General features: G+C 51.3%; 1 protein-coding gene across 4 annotated transcripts in view; it reads right to left on the bottom strand.

The window, feature by feature from the left end:
* The window catches only part of ACTN1 (actinin, alpha 1), a 98,657-nt gene that overhangs the window by 68,580 nt on the left and 12,207 nt on the right, over positions 1-17,870 (bottom strand). The gene's annotated exons all lie outside the window — the stretch shown is intronic.

Raw genomic sequence — 17,870 nt, 5'->3', positions numbered from 1 at the left:
GCTTCAGGGCAGATGCTCAGAAGGAAACACAATGCTTCTAACTGGAACACCAGCACCTCCACCCTCAGGCCAAGCCACCCATTCATCCATTCATTTCATTTTTTTCTGAGCTCTTACCCTGTGCAGGGACAGAGACAGTGCTGGAAAACGGCAGTGAGTCAGCCAGCCTTGGAGGTGCTCACAGCCTCATGAATGTTGCCACCAAGTTTCAAGACTTGCCATCACAACCCATATCCCCAAGGCCAGCCCTTTGAGGAAGCAGAACCTGGAAGAGTCACACAAACAGCAGGCAGAAAGGGAAGCCTGATGACACCCCCAAGAGAGTACCAAACCAAACTTGAGAGTCAGGAAAGTCTGGTTCAAATCCCGAGTCTGCCGCTGATTCACTATGTGACCTTGGACAAGCTTCTTTGGCCCTCTGGGCCTCAGTTTCCTCATCTGTCAAGAGTGAGACCAGATCCAATCTTGGATCTGGTCTGTGCAGGACCTTCCAGCTCTGACAGCCTGGGCCTCCTATACACAAGCCCTCAAACCCGGGATCACAGCCGGGATGCCTGCGGGAACCAGCAGCACTGCTGACCCCTGCAGGACCCTCAGATCCAGACAAGCCGAGCTGACAGCTAGCCAACTCTGGGTGCTCCGCTGCTCGGCGTGCAAAGCCCAGCTGCTGGAGGCAAACGCCTGTTTCAACCTCCGGGATAAAATGGATGTCCAAGATGTCTCGGAGTTGGAACCTTTTATCTTGGGATGGGGTCAGAGGACCAGAAGGAAGCTCTATGCATTCCCTGTGCTCCACTGTCTAGCACGGGGAAGTGGAGCCCTGCTCGCCCCATCTCTGCCGGATTTGAACCACAAACACAGCCCTTTTCTGAAGGGAAGAACTTAACACAAAGCAGATGCACAGGGACTTTCCCCCACCCTCTCCTGGCCCTAAAATTAAATGTTCAGTGTCCCCTCTGCCAAAATTCACTTGAAGGCCAAGCCTTAAAGAGCCAGCACCTCCGGTTCTCACCCTCACACACTCTCAATCACATCGTCTCTTAAACAAAATGTCAAGGTCCCCAAATGGAAAGTGTGGATGGGCGGCCTCCCAGGAGTGCCCAGCAGTCCTGCAGGCCAGGGACAGATTTAAAAGGAGAGATCACTGGGGAAGGAACGCTGAAACCCCACCCCCCTCCACTAGCCCAACAGGGACCAAAGTGCAGCCTCACAGGTGGGGATCGTGAACAGGGGATTTGCCCCCGGGGAGGGCACGGCCGGAGCTGGCAGACAAGCACAGCCATCCCAAAGGGAGCAGGCCTGAGCAGCAGCCTGGTCCCGGGGGGCATGTTGGAGATTCCTGGAAGAGTTCATTTCCTGGCCTTCAGTTTCCAGTCTCTCGAGAAAATGGAGTGAATCATGGGCATTTATTTAACTCTGATCTCATTCAAAGCAGTGATGACTCGGATAAAACACATCTTAGGAGAACTGGACTCTTGCTGGGCTTTGCGGGCTTCCCAGCTGCCAGGCAGGTGACTCCCTGGTCATGAAAGTTCTCCTGGTCCTACTTGTTGTTCTCTCTCAGTTGCTCAGTCATGTCCGACTCTGCAACCCCATGGATTGCAGCACGCCAGGCTTCCCTGTCCTTCACCATCTCCTGGAGTTTGCAAGATCACATCCATTCAATCAGTGATGCCATCCAACCATCTCGTCCTCTGGTCCTGTATGTATGTCCAATTCTGGCTGAAGGCCCAGACCGTCCATCTACCTGCCTCCTCTCCTCCCCATGACTCCTGGCCATGCTAGGACCACGCCCCAGCAATCAGCACCAATCAGCTTGCTCAGCACATCCAGTCACCGCAGCAAGCGGACACACACCCTGTTCTCAAGCTCACACACACCCTGTTCTCAAGCTCAGGGGGCCGTGTCTTACCCACTCTGTGTGCTTCATGGGACCCAAGAGTGCACAGCACTCAGCAAAGTGCTCAGAACAGACAGTTAAATCTCACTGAGCTGCCATTCCTCAAGAAAAAGGGCAGGTGATGGCAGAAAAACATTTGGAGAGGGATGTTGCTGCAGACAGCAATTCTCTGACTTGCAAAAAAAAAAAAAGAGTACTATCTTTTTTTACATATTTAATCCTATAACTTCGACACAGTCATTTTCACTTTTGTATGCTATCTTCCTGTTTACACAGATTTTTACAGTTGCAACCGATTACAATGTACATACTAGATGAAGTTCTCCTGCTTTCAACATTCTGTTGAGCATTTTATTCCTGTGTGATCATCCTAAATGTCACTTAAAGGCTGAAAAAATGTTCCACCACGATCATATGTCAGGACGGTTTGTTAAATTCCTCCCCTGACGTGAGTGAGACACAGGAACCTTCCCTTCTGCTCCTATGGACAGCACAGAGACTATTCTGAAGCCTTTCTTTGTTTTAGTTGGACGCTTTCCTCAGGACACAATCCTGGGGGTGGAATTACCCGGCCCAAGGGGAAGAACATTTCCATAGTTCTGCTACGTAAACAAGCCCCAGATACTAACCCACAGGCTGCACCAATCCTCAAGGACTTCAGAAAAGACCACAAGCACGCACTGGACTAGAAGCCTGCCCTGATCAGATTCTCTTCTTACTTTTTAAAGTTGAGTTGTTCTGACTGGAAGAGTTCGTCTTTTCTGGGCCTCCAGGCTCAGTGCTCTGGACACCCTTTTTCTTAAATCTGACCTCTGAGTCCTCTATACCCGTCCTTCTTGTAACCCCAGTCCACTCTGACATCAGTAGACCGTGTAGCTCCCCTAAAGCTTTCCCTACCTGATCCCCTTCTACACTGTGGCCCCCACAGTGCCACATCTCCCCTGCAAAACTCTCAGCCCCTCTGCTAGGCAGAAGGCTGCCAGAGGGTTTCTTGACCTAGAGCCTCCAAGATGACCCCCTAAGGGTGTGGAGTCATTAGGGAATTGCCTGTTAAGCTGAGTCCTACAGGCCTTCAAGCTTCCTGTGCTGCCTGGGCCCCTATCTCGAGGGGACAGTTTGAGTCTGGGCCAGCAAACACACTGCTGCTGGCAGACCCCCAGGCTGAAATGATCCAGGGCCATAACAATGAGGAGGCGTTTACACGGTCTAGGGCCAACCCAAACCCCTCCTGTCACGCTGTCTGGAGGAAAGCTAGAACCCAGACAACAGCCCACAGTCAGAATTTGGCTCAACTGAGAGTAGAGGACCAGAGGTCACTAAAGGTGGACGGGGAGGGGAGGCGGGCAGAGCAGGATACACAACGCTGAAAAGCCCTCCCTCCACAGGAAACCAAACAACGGGGCTGGCAGGTCACTGCAGGACACAGATGTTTGTGCTTAGTGGCCAGGACAGGGTGGGCCGCCTGTCTGGTACAGACACCCCCTCTGCAAGTCCAGGATGAGAAAGCGGCTTCCACCCACCATGGTCACCCCAACAGTGCTTGCAGATAGCCCACCGGCCCACCTGCTCCAAAGCCAAAACCGTCACAAGAGGAAACAGGAGGAGATCTTCCCTCCTGACCCCTATCAATACTTCCCCTCTGGGCTTGGGGTCCAGAAGAGATACCCGACTCACATTTGCGGTGGGGGCGGGGCGCAGCTAGTGAATTTGCAGTCTATGAGGAGACAAAGCATCACCAAGATGTCCCAGGGGAAGTGAAAGAGTTGAGCTCGTTTGGCTGAACACCTATCGTTCAGCCTGAAGCAACAACATTCCCAGGTCATCCTTCACAGAGGTCTCTGCTGCTGCTGCTAAGTCACTTCAGTCGTGTCAGACTCTGTGCGACCCCAGAGATGGCAGCTCACCAGGCTCCCCCGTCCCTGGGATTCTCCAGGCAAGAACACTGGAGTGGGTTGCCATTTCCTTCTCCAATGCATGAAAGTGAAAAGTGAAAGTGAAGTCGCTCAGTCGTGTCTGACTCTTAGCGACCCCATGGACTGCAGCCTACCAGGCTCCTCCGTCCATGGGATTTTCCAGGCAAGAGTACTGGAGTGGGCTCTAGTGTTGTCTAAAACTTGAGGTAGGAGCTTGCTAGAAATGCAGATTCCACGGCTCTGAGACTAGAGTATTTGGTTCAGCAGGTCTAGGCAAGGCCCAGGAAGCTACAATTTTTATATGAATGCTAGGTGGCCCACAGACCACCCTTTAGGGAATACAGCCTTGGTGTGAAACTCTCCACTTGGATGGCAGAGGGTGGACGTGCCTGCAGGAACCAGAATTCTACAGGGAAGTCATGGCCACCTGGAGTAGTAGATGATCATTTAATAACGTGTAAGTAGTAGGCCCTTCGGAGAAGGCAATGGCACCCCACTCCAGTACTCTTGCCTGGAAAATCCCATGGACAGAGGGGCCTGGTGGGCTGCAGTCCACGGGGTCGCTAGGAGTCGGCCACAATTGAGTGACTTCACTTTTACTTTTCACTTTCATGCATTGGAGAAGGAAATGGCAACCCACTCCAGTGTTCTTGCCTGGAGAATCCCAGGGACGGGGGAGCCTGGTGAGCTGCCATCTCTGGGGTCGCACAGAGTCGGACACAACTGAAGCGACTTAGCAGCAGCAGCAGCAACAGCAGCAGCAGCAGTAGGCCCTTAATTGCTACCTGCCTCCACTTCTCACAGCATAGATCCTCTCTCTTCACAGAGCAAAGCACAAGCCATGGTCTCCTCAGGAGTCCCTCTCCCTCTCCCAATTACCATGAATTGTAACTAGAACAGCCTTGACAGTTCACTGTGGTTTTCTGGGTGGGGGGAAGCAGAGGGTAGAGTGTCTAACCAACCAGACAGAATAAATCAATCCCAGCCTCTCCACGTGGCCACAAACTAGAGCCTTACAAGGCTCCAGCAGGGAGCTCTTTACCCAAACAACTAGAACAGCAGCTGAGACATTCTGGTGGTGTCCCCCTTCAGGGCCTCCCCAAGGAAATGTCCCAACACCAAGACTCTCTGTGGTGGATCTCATGGTTCCAAAGTTCTGATCATCCACAGCCCCCAGACATAGGAAAACTCTCCCCAACTGTGTCAGATGAGCTAACCATAGGAAAAACAGCACTGGAACATCAAGCCTCCTCTAAGTGCACCTCCTCAAGGGCCTGACAATTCCACAGATGGGCAGCTCTAAGCAGCCATCATTTCAGCATCACTTCTTCCCATAACAAGGGCAGCTATGGTCCTGCCCAAATCCCACCCAACTCAAAGGCAAGTCCAAAGTTGCAGGAAAAAGGAAGCTTCTGTGCACCACCTCCCCCATACCGAAAGTAACAGAACCATCCAGGTGAGCCCTACTGTGGCCACAGTACCAAGCGCTCCCAGCATATTCACCCATTCTGGCATCTGAAGCCCCCTAAGACACTGAACAGAGTCAGACATGATTGAAGCGACTTTGCATAAGAAAGTGTTAGTTCTTGGAATTCCTGGGGACTGAGACCTCCATCCCAATTTGAGGTTAAGTCATTCCATGGACAGACCTTCTTCTTCCTCCCACCCCAGTATTCAGAGCGGACGCGTAACTGCTCGGGTCACAGACATCTCGCTGTGGGTTGGAGGTGTCAGCCACCCTCAGCCCAGCACCGGCACCCCAGCCAAGAGGTCAACAAGGGCCAGCCCAGATCAGGAAGTGGTCTCTCCTGCCGCCAGGAGGCCCCCTCCTAAGGACGAGCTGCAGAGGAGAGGGTCGCCTGGACCACAGGATACTCGGTTCAGAGAAGCGAACAGGGAAGTGAGAACCCGCACGGAGACAGCAGGCGCAGGTTCTCATTTACGACTCGTCCTACTTCCCTTCAATTTCACCAAACACCCTGGCTCTTTGTGACGAGCCTCACAGGAACTTGGGGAATGCGGTCAGGAGCCAGGACCGGGCAGAATCTTCGCAGACACAGATTCCACTTCTTGCTTGCTTGTCCCCCCGGCACTCAGCAGCCACACCCCTGGCCCTTAGGTCTCGCCTGGCAAGGGGCAGCTACTGCTAAGTTGCCAATAGGCGATAATATTTCACATGTTCCTCTCAAATGTTTAAATCCTGAGAGTTTCCCAGTCACCTTCTTATGTATCTAGCACTAGAAAAAAATGTTAGCGAGCCCTTGAGAACCTTAGAAATGTAAGTCTACAGCCAGGGACGGGCCAATGCCTGAGAAGATACTTTGGGTCCAAGGAAAACCAGGCACCCCCGCCTCTGCCAGATAGGGGTCCCCTAAGGATGGCCATTAAGGGGGGACTGTCGCAGATCTGATAAGAGGCAACAGATTCACCGCAGCAGCCCATCAAACCACACACCTCCATGCTCTCGGGTGAGGGAATTCTGCTGCTGCTGCTAAGTCACTTCAGTCGTGTCAGACTCTGTGCGACCTCATAGATGGCAGCCTACCAGGCTCCCCTGTCCCTGGGATTCTCCAGGCAAGAACACTGGAGTGGGTTGCCATTTCCTTCTCCAATGCATGAAAGTGAAAAGTGAAAGTGAAGTCGCTCAGTCGTGTCCGACTCTTAGCAACCCCATGGACTGCAGCCTACCAGGCTCCTCTGTCCATGGGATTTTCCAGGCAAGAGTACTGGAGTGGAGTGCCATTGCCTTCTCCGCAGGGAATTCTAGGCGATCCTTATTTTCTTCTTTGTATTTTGCTGTATTTTTTAAATTTGCTGCAGTAAATACTACTTTTCATCTCAATTAGTTTAAAAAAATAGGCTGAGTATAAGCTATAAAAGTACTAAACCACTTTGTTGTACACCTGAAACTGTACTTCAACAAAAAATAGCTTGTATATTATGGATGGCACATTAAGCTAGCCTGCCCTTTCTATTTCTCTTATTATTTTTAAAATTTTATTTATTTTTAACTGAAGGATAATTGCTTTTCAATATCGTGTTGGTTTCTGCCAAACATCAACATGAATCAGCCGTAGGTATACATATATCTCCTCCTCCTTGAACCTCCTTCCCACCTCCCGCCCCATCCCACCCCTCTAGTTTGTCAGAGCACAGAAGTACAGACTGCGTCACAAATCTGCACATCACCCTTGCACAGGGACCACGCTAATCTACTCTGTGTCATTCTAATTTTAGTATATGTGCTGCCACAGCGAGCACCATTTGATTTTTTATTAGTCTGCATTTTAAAGGCAACTGATTAGTATGTAAAAGCACTTATAGAAATGATCATCTCTTTTAACCAATTTACTCAGCTCCTAGATATTATCCTAAAATGCAGGAAAAGGTCCACGGTGAAAGGAGTATTTATAGAGGAATTATCTATGAGCGCTCAAAGCTGGACACTATTAAAATGCCCAGGGATGGGAGAATTAAGAGGAGCAGTTTGTCACCTGGCGGAACAGTCGGGCAGCCAGTCGAGGTCCAGGCCCAGGCCTGACTGGACAGCCTCATCCCCGCTCTGCAGCCAAGAGTCAGGGGCCAGGAGCACCTTGTTGAGCAGACCACCAAGTGCTTCCAGAAGACAGCTTTGGCTTCAATGGCTCTCCTTCTAAAGAGGTGATGTGAGCCAAACTCTTGTTTTCCTAATGAAATAGCAGTTTTGGCCTCAGACGGCCCAGCAGTTGGAAGCATAAGTTCTCATCTCAGAAAAGCCTCCGAAAACCTCTGAACACAGCCCAGGAGTCCACACTGACCGCCCTCTAGCCCCTATCAGACAAGTGCAAGTGAGTTTCCAGGAAACGCTGATGAGCGTCTCCAAGGACCGGGGCCTCGCTCAGGCTGCAGCTCTAGAAACAGTGGAACCAGCTTTCATTTCTCAGCTCCCCACAGAAGTACCTTCACACCAGTATGATTTAACACCGTGCCTTTGACTCTACCGCAGGTTGATTTAAGAACCAATATACAAAAAGGTCTCTGTGAGCTCCATGAAACCAACACTGATGGCATCATCAGCACACTGCTCTCCTAAAATGGAAAAGCCCTTGGTGTTCGGTGCTCACGCTAAGAGACAAGGTGTCTCTTTCTCACGAACCAGCGCACTTCCCTTTATTAGGAAGTAGATGATAATTCCAATTTCTCCTTTTGTTTTAGCTACTGGGCAGCTCAAAACTAGGGTCAGTGCTTACAAAAACTAAGTTCTTTTAACATTATTTTCTCAATTACCTCACCCACCTACAACCACCCTGACAAAGCTCTGGATCTTTTTTTTTTTTGTAGTATGGTTGATTTTAAATGTTGTGTTAATTTCAGGTAGACAGCAAAGTGAATCAGTTATATATGCACATGTATCTACTCTTTCTTAGATTCTTTTCCCATATAGGTCATTACAGAGTACAGAGTCGAGTTCCCTCCGCTACACTTGCATTAAGTTGTTTTTTTTTTTAATTGGAGGATAATTACTTTACAATATTGTGCTGGTTTCTGCCATCCATCTTCATGGATCAGCCACAGGCATGCATATATCCCCTCCCTCTTGAACCTCCCTCCCATCTCCCACTCCATCCCTACCCCTCTAGGATGTCACAGAGCACCTTCCTTACTTTCATGCTTTCCTCAAATGCTTTTTAGAAAAAGATGCAGGAAAGTACAAATAAATACGTATTCATGAAACAGTCTGTACACTTGGATCTCACTTGCTCCAGGGAAGGAAGATAAAGGCTGTGTGGCTATATAAGAAAAGGTATCTTTGATAAAAATGCCAAGTGGGGAAATATAAAAGTAAACTAAATATAAAAGGAAATATAAAAAGGAAATATAAAAGTAACCACCGTTATCAAAATAACACAAGCGTGAGGATAAAAACAAAACCGGCTTCTCGAAATTTAAGTAGCTGTGTTTAGGTGAAAGGGTTAAAGTGGTCATTCACCGTTCCCCCAAAGTCATTTATCTTCTCAGATGGAAACAGAGGTCCATGGAGGTGAAGCAGGCAGGCAGTGAGAAACTAGAAAAGCCAACCTCCCCTGGCCTTTTCAATGTTATCCCCAGGCTGCCCCAAGGAGGGAGGGAACAGGCTCCAGCGCCCATCTGGATTCTGAGGGACTAGAACCCAGTAGATGATGGTCTGCATTTAGTAGGGTCTTGAGGAAGATGCCTCGTGCTCTGAAATCACAGCTGTTTGAGATGCTAGTCCTCACCTGGCAGTCAGTGGACATTTTCTGCACACTCCCCCGTAAGAACGATGAATTGCACACGTGGGCGGTAGGGAGGCAAGGGCCACGAGTCACAAGCCCAGGCCTCCGAAAATATACCTAGGACTCGATCGGCAAACTAGTGACCCCTAATCCTTCCAGTGTGCAATCAAATCCCAGAAGGTTTCCTCATCCACCCTCGGAAACCACCCCTACATCTGACCAATAGACATCCACGAACAGCCTGAACTTCCTCAACGCCCTCAGCACACAGCATCCGTCTAGCCTACGTGCCGGGACTACAAGGTCCCAGGTGTATCTGGTGCCTTGTCAATGTGAGGTGAGCAGCCTGCAGATAGGATAGTTCAGCCCTGCTGAGCACCATGGTTTGGCCAAGTGGAATAGAGGCTTTCTCCTGCGTCTACTGAAGTCAGGATCCCGAGGGCTACCAGAATGGCATGTGGCTGCCTCTTCTGCCTCCATCTCCTGTCTAATGACAAGGGCTCACATCAGGCAGAGAAGTATCAGTGGTCCATGAGGGGCAGAAGCAGGGTCCTGCTCAGCCCTAGATGGCAAGCAGGACTTCGGAGCAGGCTGACTCATCACCTTGCAGGTGGAGTGAGCTCATTCCTTTCAGGGCATCCTTGGAACTGGAAACCCACAGCAGAGATGGTTCCCATGGCAACAGGCCAGCGCCTCCTCCATAGCCGCCTTCCTTGGAGCACCACTTGCCTGTGCCCACGGGTCACTTAACCAACTCCCTCCCAGCTTATATTCTTAGAAAAGACCGTGAAGGGCCAGTGCCCTCCTTCCTCCATGTCCTTCCCATCTCATTTCTTTTAGAGTTAGTTGAATACCTCAATTAGAAGGGTTTTGTTTCGTATTGTTTTTTGGCCATGCCACATGGCTTGTGGGATTCGTTCCCCAACCAGGGACTGAACCCTGGCCCTCAACAGCGAAAGCACGAAGTCCTAATCGCTGGACCACCAGGGAATTCCCCCTATTTCCATTTCAGCAGACCTAAACACATTTAAGACCAGGTACCTCCCAACCTAACAGTTCATTCCTTCTTTGGAAAGTATGACTAGTAGAAATTCTGAGCTTAACTCCATTTCCACTCAACTTCCCCCAAGTCCTGCTCCTCCAAGCCCTGGGGCCCACTCAACACGCCAAGTCCAGCAGAGCCTCTTCCAGCCTGGTGACTGCTCTGAACAGCCAGCTTTCTTCAAATACTCCTCTGACGCGGTTCCCCCACCTCCCCTGCCCCGTTCCCAAACCTCCACTGAAGATTACACTGGCCTCTAACCCTCTCAGCACACACTGTCCAGTTCAGACAGGCCCGGAGCCCGCTACTGCCCCCACAGACCCTCTGGGCTCACCGTCACCCGCCCCCAGGCCTCTTCCCCTCCAGCTGCTCCCCGCCCCACCTCACACTCATTCCCCGCCCTTCCCTTCCCAGAACTTGACACTCACTGTCTCATGTTTTTGGTCACACTCTGCCTGGTCCACCTCCCCCACTCTCCGCCACCACCCCCCTCGCCTGACTCACTCTTATATATTCTAGATTTAAATTTTAGCTCACAGTATCACCTCCTGCGGGAGGTCTTACTGGTTTCCTCAAAGGCAGCCTGGGGCCTTCCTTGCGTGCCCTTCACTGTAGAGGCTGTGACATCCTTGATCATGACAGGGAAATGCTAGGTGGTGGGTCTCTCACTCAACTGGCCTCTTCAGAGACACATGTCCTGCATCATCTGGCCGTGATCTGAAAAGAGCGAGTGCTTAATATCTCTTAAATCCAGGTGGCAAGCACCTGGCTATGTGTTTTACTATTCTGTACTTTGAAAGTATTTGAACACCATTTAAAAAGAGAGATAATAAATATGAACTGAGTGGATGAACTATTGTTGGCTGCACTGCCTTTAGCCACAGCGTATGTGTCTGAACATCTCATGGATCTGCTGAACTCATCCCTCAGGAACTTTCTTCCCACTCTGGGGCTGGAGCCCAATGCCACATGGTCCAGTGCAGTCAGGTCAAACCTTCAAATAAGCACCTCCAGCGTGCCTGGCACATGTCTCATGGCAGTGACGTGAAAGCGAGTTCTTACTAGTCCTATAGCATCATCTCATCTCTGTGTGTCCTTTTCCTCTCGAGAAGCTCTTAGCAGTTCATCCTAGCATGCTAATCTCACTGTAAAGTGTCCCAGGTGGCCACGTACGACCAGCAGGTTCCGCTGCTAATTGCTGAAGCTGGGTAATGGGTACACGGGGATTCATTATACTCTTCTCTATTTCTGTGCTTGAATTTTCCATATGAAGATTCTATTTTAATTCATTCATTCACACAACTAACATTCCTTAGGTGCCCACCACATGCCAGGAAACATGGATAAAGAGAGAAAGAAAAAACAACCCCTGCCCCTATGAATTGATGGTAACTTTATTAAATTCTAAATTATCTGCTATCCCTCCCTGGTAGTTAAAGGCCTACTGGCACTTATAACAGGAAGACAGGGGAGACCTCCCCACAGGAACAAGTAGCTAATGAGGGGCTTTCTGGGCCCTGTGTCTCCTGGGCTTATCTTCCCAGCCCTGCTAACTCCATCTGCACTTGAAGCCTTCCCCATACAAGGGGCTCCCCTCATAAGTAAGTGGCTTCAGGAGACCAAGGGTGGGGCTCCGGGTCTCACTCCTCAACAGAAAGTCATGCCAGCCATGCCGGGATCCCTGAAACTTAAAGGCAACTTCCCCTCAAAGGGCAGGATGCCAACACCCTTCATTCTATCATTACAACTCTTCCTAGAGTCCACTTGGTATCAGGTACTAGGCCAAAGGACAGAAATAAAAGCCATGGGGAGGTCCCTGACCTCAAGGGAATCATGTATGGTCTTACTGACTGGAAATCCTTGGATTCAAGTCCCAGCTCTGCCCCTTGCTAGCTGTAGGACCCTGGATGAACAACTAAACCTTGCTGGGCCTCAGTTTTCCCATCTATAAAATGGGGGTATTAGTGCCCACCTCACAAAGTTATTGTGAGGAATATATGGGTTAATACATGGAAAGTCCTTATTCCAGTGCTTACAAGCAAAAAGCTAAGGACACAGCGAGGCAGAGCATTAGAAGAGTTAGTGCATATAGCTCTCACAGTATTATCATATCATTATTATTATCATTCACTAGGCTCCCACAGCCGCTATTAACAAGTTCCAATGACAATGGGCACTGAAACTCTCTGAAAAGAAGGAATCACAGAACCGGGCCAGATGCGAGGGACAGGCTCCGACTGGCTTCTGGCTGCCTGTGCATCACGTGTTCTCCTGCCTGAGTTTTTCTGAGCAATGCCTCGGCCACAGACTCATGAGTAAGAGGTGCCCATGAGCCTGTAAATGCTTTCCATCTGGCCTCTTCTCTCAGAGGAGACCAGCAAGGCGCCTTCATGAGGGAGACACCCAGCCCACCCAGACCCAGGATACTCTAGCCTGGCTGGGAAGCGTTTTACTGTTGTTGTCTGACAGGGGTTCTGTTCTGCTGCCACTCTCTGCTCATGCTGGGCATCAGTGGAGGTGGGCACTTGGGTCCACAGACCTGGGCATTAACCCCTATCTGCCATAAACTAGCCTCAGTGCAGTCTCTGACTTTGCAGGGTTTTGATTCCCTCGCCTGTAAACAGGGCTGATACCTCCTACCTTGTTGTTGGGATGAAATAAGATTCAGGATGTGTAACAGCCAGCATGGTAGCCGCAAGAGCGACAGGGAAACACGACCGTGGCTGTTTCAGAGGGTGGGAGCCTGGAGCCCCCTGCAGACACAGGAGCAGCCCAACCCTGACACAGCCCTGCTCCAGGGCAGCCCGCAAAGGCAGCCAGCACCTTGCACCCCGAGAAAGGCAAAGAAAGCCATCCCTCTGGCGAAGCCTACCTCCCAAGGCCAATCTCAGGAGTGGCCAGTGCCTGGGGTGCCACTGCGGGGCAGGAGGGAGAGACAACAGAGGAGGAAAAGAAAGGAGGGAGGCAGAGAGAAGCATGGAGGGGTTCATAAAAAGCCCCCCTCTGGGCTGAGCTGCACTGCTGCCTCAGCGCTGGGACCTGCAGGGACCAGAGACAGTCACTTCCTGGCTCCTCAGGAATGCACAGGAATGTGTGTGTCAGGAGAGAGGTATTTGGGGCCTAGGGAGGGTGGAGACCCAGCTCCTTCTCTAGCGAGGGGTTCCCCTTCTCCAATCAGGCCGACTTGCCATCAAGCAGCATGCCCTGGCAGAGAGGAAAGGAGATGGTCAAAGTGGTGGTTAGGACTGCAGGCTGTGGCTGGGCAACTCTGGCTTCACAGGCCAGAATGCCACGCAAGAACTGGGGTGTGCATGCTGTGTGCTCAGTCATGTCTGCTTCTTTTCGACCCCATGAACTGTAGCCCGCCAAGCCCCTCTCTGTCTATGGCTTGGGCAAATTATTTAATCTCAATAATGCTTAAGTGCTTCTGTAAAGTGGAGATGAAAATGTATTAGCACCTAGATCTTACGGGTGGTTATGACGATTCAGTGCTAAGTGCTAGCATCAGGACCACTAGCATCACCAGCACTGGTCCCTCTGACCATTTCTGGCTCCCTCCTCAACTGCAAAATCAGAAGCCGGTGCCAGGAACATCTGAGCGTAAGGGCAGCCATGCAAAGGGCCCACCTGTCTATCCATCACCACCTCCACCCAGTAGAGCACAGCTGTCAGCATGTGTGAAATTCACCTGAACTTGACCACCACCCACACAGATCCCCAGCAGCCCCACCTGCCTTCAGAGCACAGAGGCTCACCTCGTCTATCTGTCGGCAGGTGTTCTGGAGCCCACTGGCAAGGATGACTTCAGTTGTTGATTTATATGTCCCCAGAATAATTTTTTTACTTAAACCAGCCCCACAAGGAATGAACTCAAAGCAGTGTGTCCTTGGACAAGACAGATCACCACCATGGACCTCAGTCTCTTTATCTGATGTGCAGAAGGTCAGGTGACAGCATGGGTTCCCTTCTGGTTGGGCCTCCTGTGATTTGATTTCTTCAGACTGCTACCAGGGAAAGGATAGAGCTGGGTTCTGGGAGTAAACAAAGTGAAACACAAGGCTGCCCATTGACACCAGTCCCTTGGGCAGATTCCAGGCTGAAACCCTTGTTTCCTGGCTCCGGCAGGAGTTTGGAGTTTCTTCTACCCACAGAACCCACGGGCAGGCCGCCTCCCTCCCACCAGGCCGTGGGTCAGCCAAGCCACACAAAGGGCTGATTATGAGTGGCCCACCTTGCAGAGGGCACAGATGCCCTCCCACCCCTCCAGAGCCACCCCCAGCATTCCCACCCCCCGACCACACCTGGCGCATCCTTAGGCAAAGCTAAGAAACCCATCTCCACCCTAAACAAGGCTCTCCACTCTCCCCTCCCCAGGCACCTGGGCTTCCCACTCGGCCACACCCCAAGCAGGTATTTCCAGAGCAAGAGAGTCCATGCAGGGCCCAAGACACAGAGCACTGTGGGTCCCTAAGGGAAGTTCATTCACCTGGCCCCACCCATACCCTCCCTAGAGGGTGGGAACAAATTCCTGAAGGATGAGGACACAGAAGACTCCTACAGATATGAGACAGTGTTTTAGCAGGTTATTTCAGGGCCAGACTGCAAGCCCAGGGATCGACCTCAAGGTCACCTCAAGAAGTATTAGACTGCAGAGTAACCCGTCCCCACAAAGAGGACAAGAACATAGGATACTGGCGTTGACCCAGACCCTAAAGATCATCTCCACGCGATAATCCAAGCAGGACACTTACAACAGAGCCCCACTGTCACCCTATAACCCAGTCCCCTCATTTTATGATCCCCGGGTCGGGAAGATCCCCTGGAGAAGGAAATGGCAACCCACTCCTATTCTTGCCTGGAAAATTCCATGGACGGAGGAGCCTCGTGGGCTATACACTCATGGGGCTGCAAAGAGTCGGACACAACTGAGCAACTAACACAACTCATTTTATAGGTAACAATCCGCTGTGACTTGTCCAGCGTCACATAGTGGCCACAGGAAGCTCTAAGAGACCTCGGGTCTCCCACAGCCCCGGAACCTAACGCACAACTGTTCTCTCTGCTCTGAGGAAAGAGGACAGGGTCTCCCAAAGCAGCTGTCTGGCCTAACAATGCAAAAAAAAGGAGCAGTATCTCCATACCGATTCTTCTCCTAAATGACACCCCTCCAAGGTCCAAGCTGAAAGGGAGGAGAAGGCAAGCAGACCAAGGTCCTACTGGACCCCACATCCTGATGAGATGCAGAGCCCCAGGTTCTGTCTGGTTCCACACCCTCATGAGGCTGAGCCTAAAGACAGCAGAGCAGGCCACCCATGTCCAATACTTGAGAACTCCCTCGGCCCTGGGACTGGAAAGAGAAGGAAAACCGAGGGCCAAGTTTACTTCCTTTGAGGTCCCAAACCCTCACAAGAGGACCAGAAACTCCCTAAGAATTTCTGAAGTAGAGGCCTCCGCCAAATGCAATAGGGCAGGGAGTGGAGAGACGTGTCAGCTGGGCCAGCACCTCGGGAGAGGAATGTGAAGTGGGCCGCTGGCCAAAAGAGGAAGAAACGCAGCTGGACTACCTAATAGGGAGCTGGAGGCCTGCGCTGGCTCCCACCAGCCCGCAACAGGACACGCAGGGAAGGGTGCCAGGTGGCGTGGCAGGCTCAGAGCCCATCCCGAGCTACAGGCCAGCTTCCCCAGCCTCCGGCGTCCTCCTGACTCCAGGGCACCCTTCTGAATCTCAGGAGCCTCCCCAGCCCTGCTCTGTGCCCCGGATTCAGCCCCATCACTGGAGTGAACCTTGGTGACTCAAAGGGACATCACCCCCAGTACCTTCTCATCTGCAGACGTCTCTTGCTGGACTGTGGCTCCCACACCCCCTCGAAAGGCATCCGCTGACACTGTCCGTCCAACATTTGGTGACCACCGATTACCACGTGCCCATCGGAGCTCCCTGGAGTCCCCTTTTCTCGGGGTGCAAGAGCACACCTCCCTCCCCAAACTTGGACCTCCCAAAGAGAGAAAGAACGTGGTCTTTATTCTGGGGGAGAGTCAGGAGGTACGAGGCAGAAATTACCAGCAAAGTCACAGTCTGGTTCAAGATCTCTGTAGCAGACTGCAAAAGGAGCCCCAGTTCCTCACCCCTGCCTACATCTACCCCCCTCTGCAAGTCATCTTAAAGTGTCATCTCACTTGCTAAAAACGTAATTTCTCAGGCCCCACCCCAGACCCAGTGAATGACCAACCCTGAGGATGAGGCTCCGCAACCAGTGCTGTAACAAATCCTCCAGGTGACGCTGATGCACATTAAGTGAGAACCACTGTTAAACCACTCCTATCCTTCTAGGCTTCAAGGTTCTGGGATGAGGTGGCATGAGTGTCCAGATGCCAGTGCCGCAGGCTTCAGGAGGCCCAAGCAATGGACTCCTTACTAGGAAGCCCCAGGAGACCCTACAGACTCACCTTCACTCATCCAAGGAATCCCCAGTCAGTCATAGATGAGTGACACCCCCTGAGAACCTTCCAAATGTCCTCAGAGCTAAGAGTCTCACAACAGTGCCCTAAGCAAGTGTGGCAAAGGCTGTCAAGAGGCTGCCAACATGTCTGTCCTCTCCAGCTCTCTCCAACCCGTCTTCTACCCAGGCGCTAAGTGAGCAAGGCAAGGGGCTGAGTGGCCCAGAGCCAGGGCAGAAGGAAGAAAGGGCCAGAGCCAGGAAACCAAGCATGCACAGACAGACATAACTGGAATCCCACTGGCTGCCCCTGGGACCCAGCCAAGATGGACTCAGCCAGCCACGGCTTCCCACCTCCCGCCTCTTCCAAAACTATGTGCAAAGAACAACTAACTTCCAAATGTTGCAAGAAGCCACTGTGAGACATACAATACAAATTCATTTAGAAGCATGCCTTAATTCACAGTAGCTTTTCTGTCATTGCATATTTACTTCATCCAGGAACAATAAAAGCAGAAGGGCTCCCTCCTGGGAAGAGAAAAAAATGGCAAAGTACTGTGAGTCCAGGGCAGCGGGCAAACGAGCACATGCCCCAGGGGATGAGAACCAGGTGTCAAAAACACATGTGGGAGGGAAGAAAATAAAAAACAGACTCTCTGCCCCTGCCCTCCCTCACCAAATACCAGTCAGTCTTTGAACTCCGATGTGGCAGGAGCAGCAGGTGAACACAAAGAGCCACCCGCAAAGGCAGGAAGCCCGGCTTCTGGCCCCACCTGCCACCTGTAAACATCCCCCAAATCCTCCAACCCCTCCTGGTCTCAGCCGTCTCATCAATGGAATGGGGTCAGAGCTCCTACCAAGTGGGGTGTGGGACAGACAAGCACAGAAACAGCAGTGTGCACGGTGATACGCTGGGTGTGACACCATCTGTCATGCACACAGCCAGACAGGTAGGAACTGTATAAATGGATGCTTAGGAATGAAAACCACCAAGCTCGATAGTGATCACTTCCACTGAGGGACAGGAACAGGACTGGAGAGAAGGCGGCCAGGGTCTCCAATCTGCAATGTTCATCTTCTTTGCAAACGGGCCTCAGAGCAGAAAATATAGAAATAACAGCTGTAACCGCCTGAGCCTTTGCAGGTCTAAATTTCCTTACTCTTCCAGCCAAATCATTTCACATGGGTGTTCTGAGGATTAAATGAATTAATATCTGTGAAACACTCAGATGTGCCTGGTCCACAGCATAGCCCGGGCTTGGTTCCTGCTCAGGGGAGGGGGTGGGTGCTCAGCTCTGTAACTCCAAACACACTCCCTGAGCCATAAGGTGGACCTAAGCAGAT

Source organism: Bison bison, unplaced genomic scaffold, assembly GCF_000754665.1.
Source record: "Bison bison bison isolate TAMUID 2011002044 unplaced genomic scaffold, Bison_UMD1.0 scf7180017864239, whole genome shotgun sequence".
Classification (NCBI taxonomy): Eukaryota; Metazoa; Chordata; class Mammalia; order Artiodactyla; family Bovidae; genus Bison; species Bison bison.
This window is presented reverse-complemented; position numbering and strand designations above follow the sequence as displayed.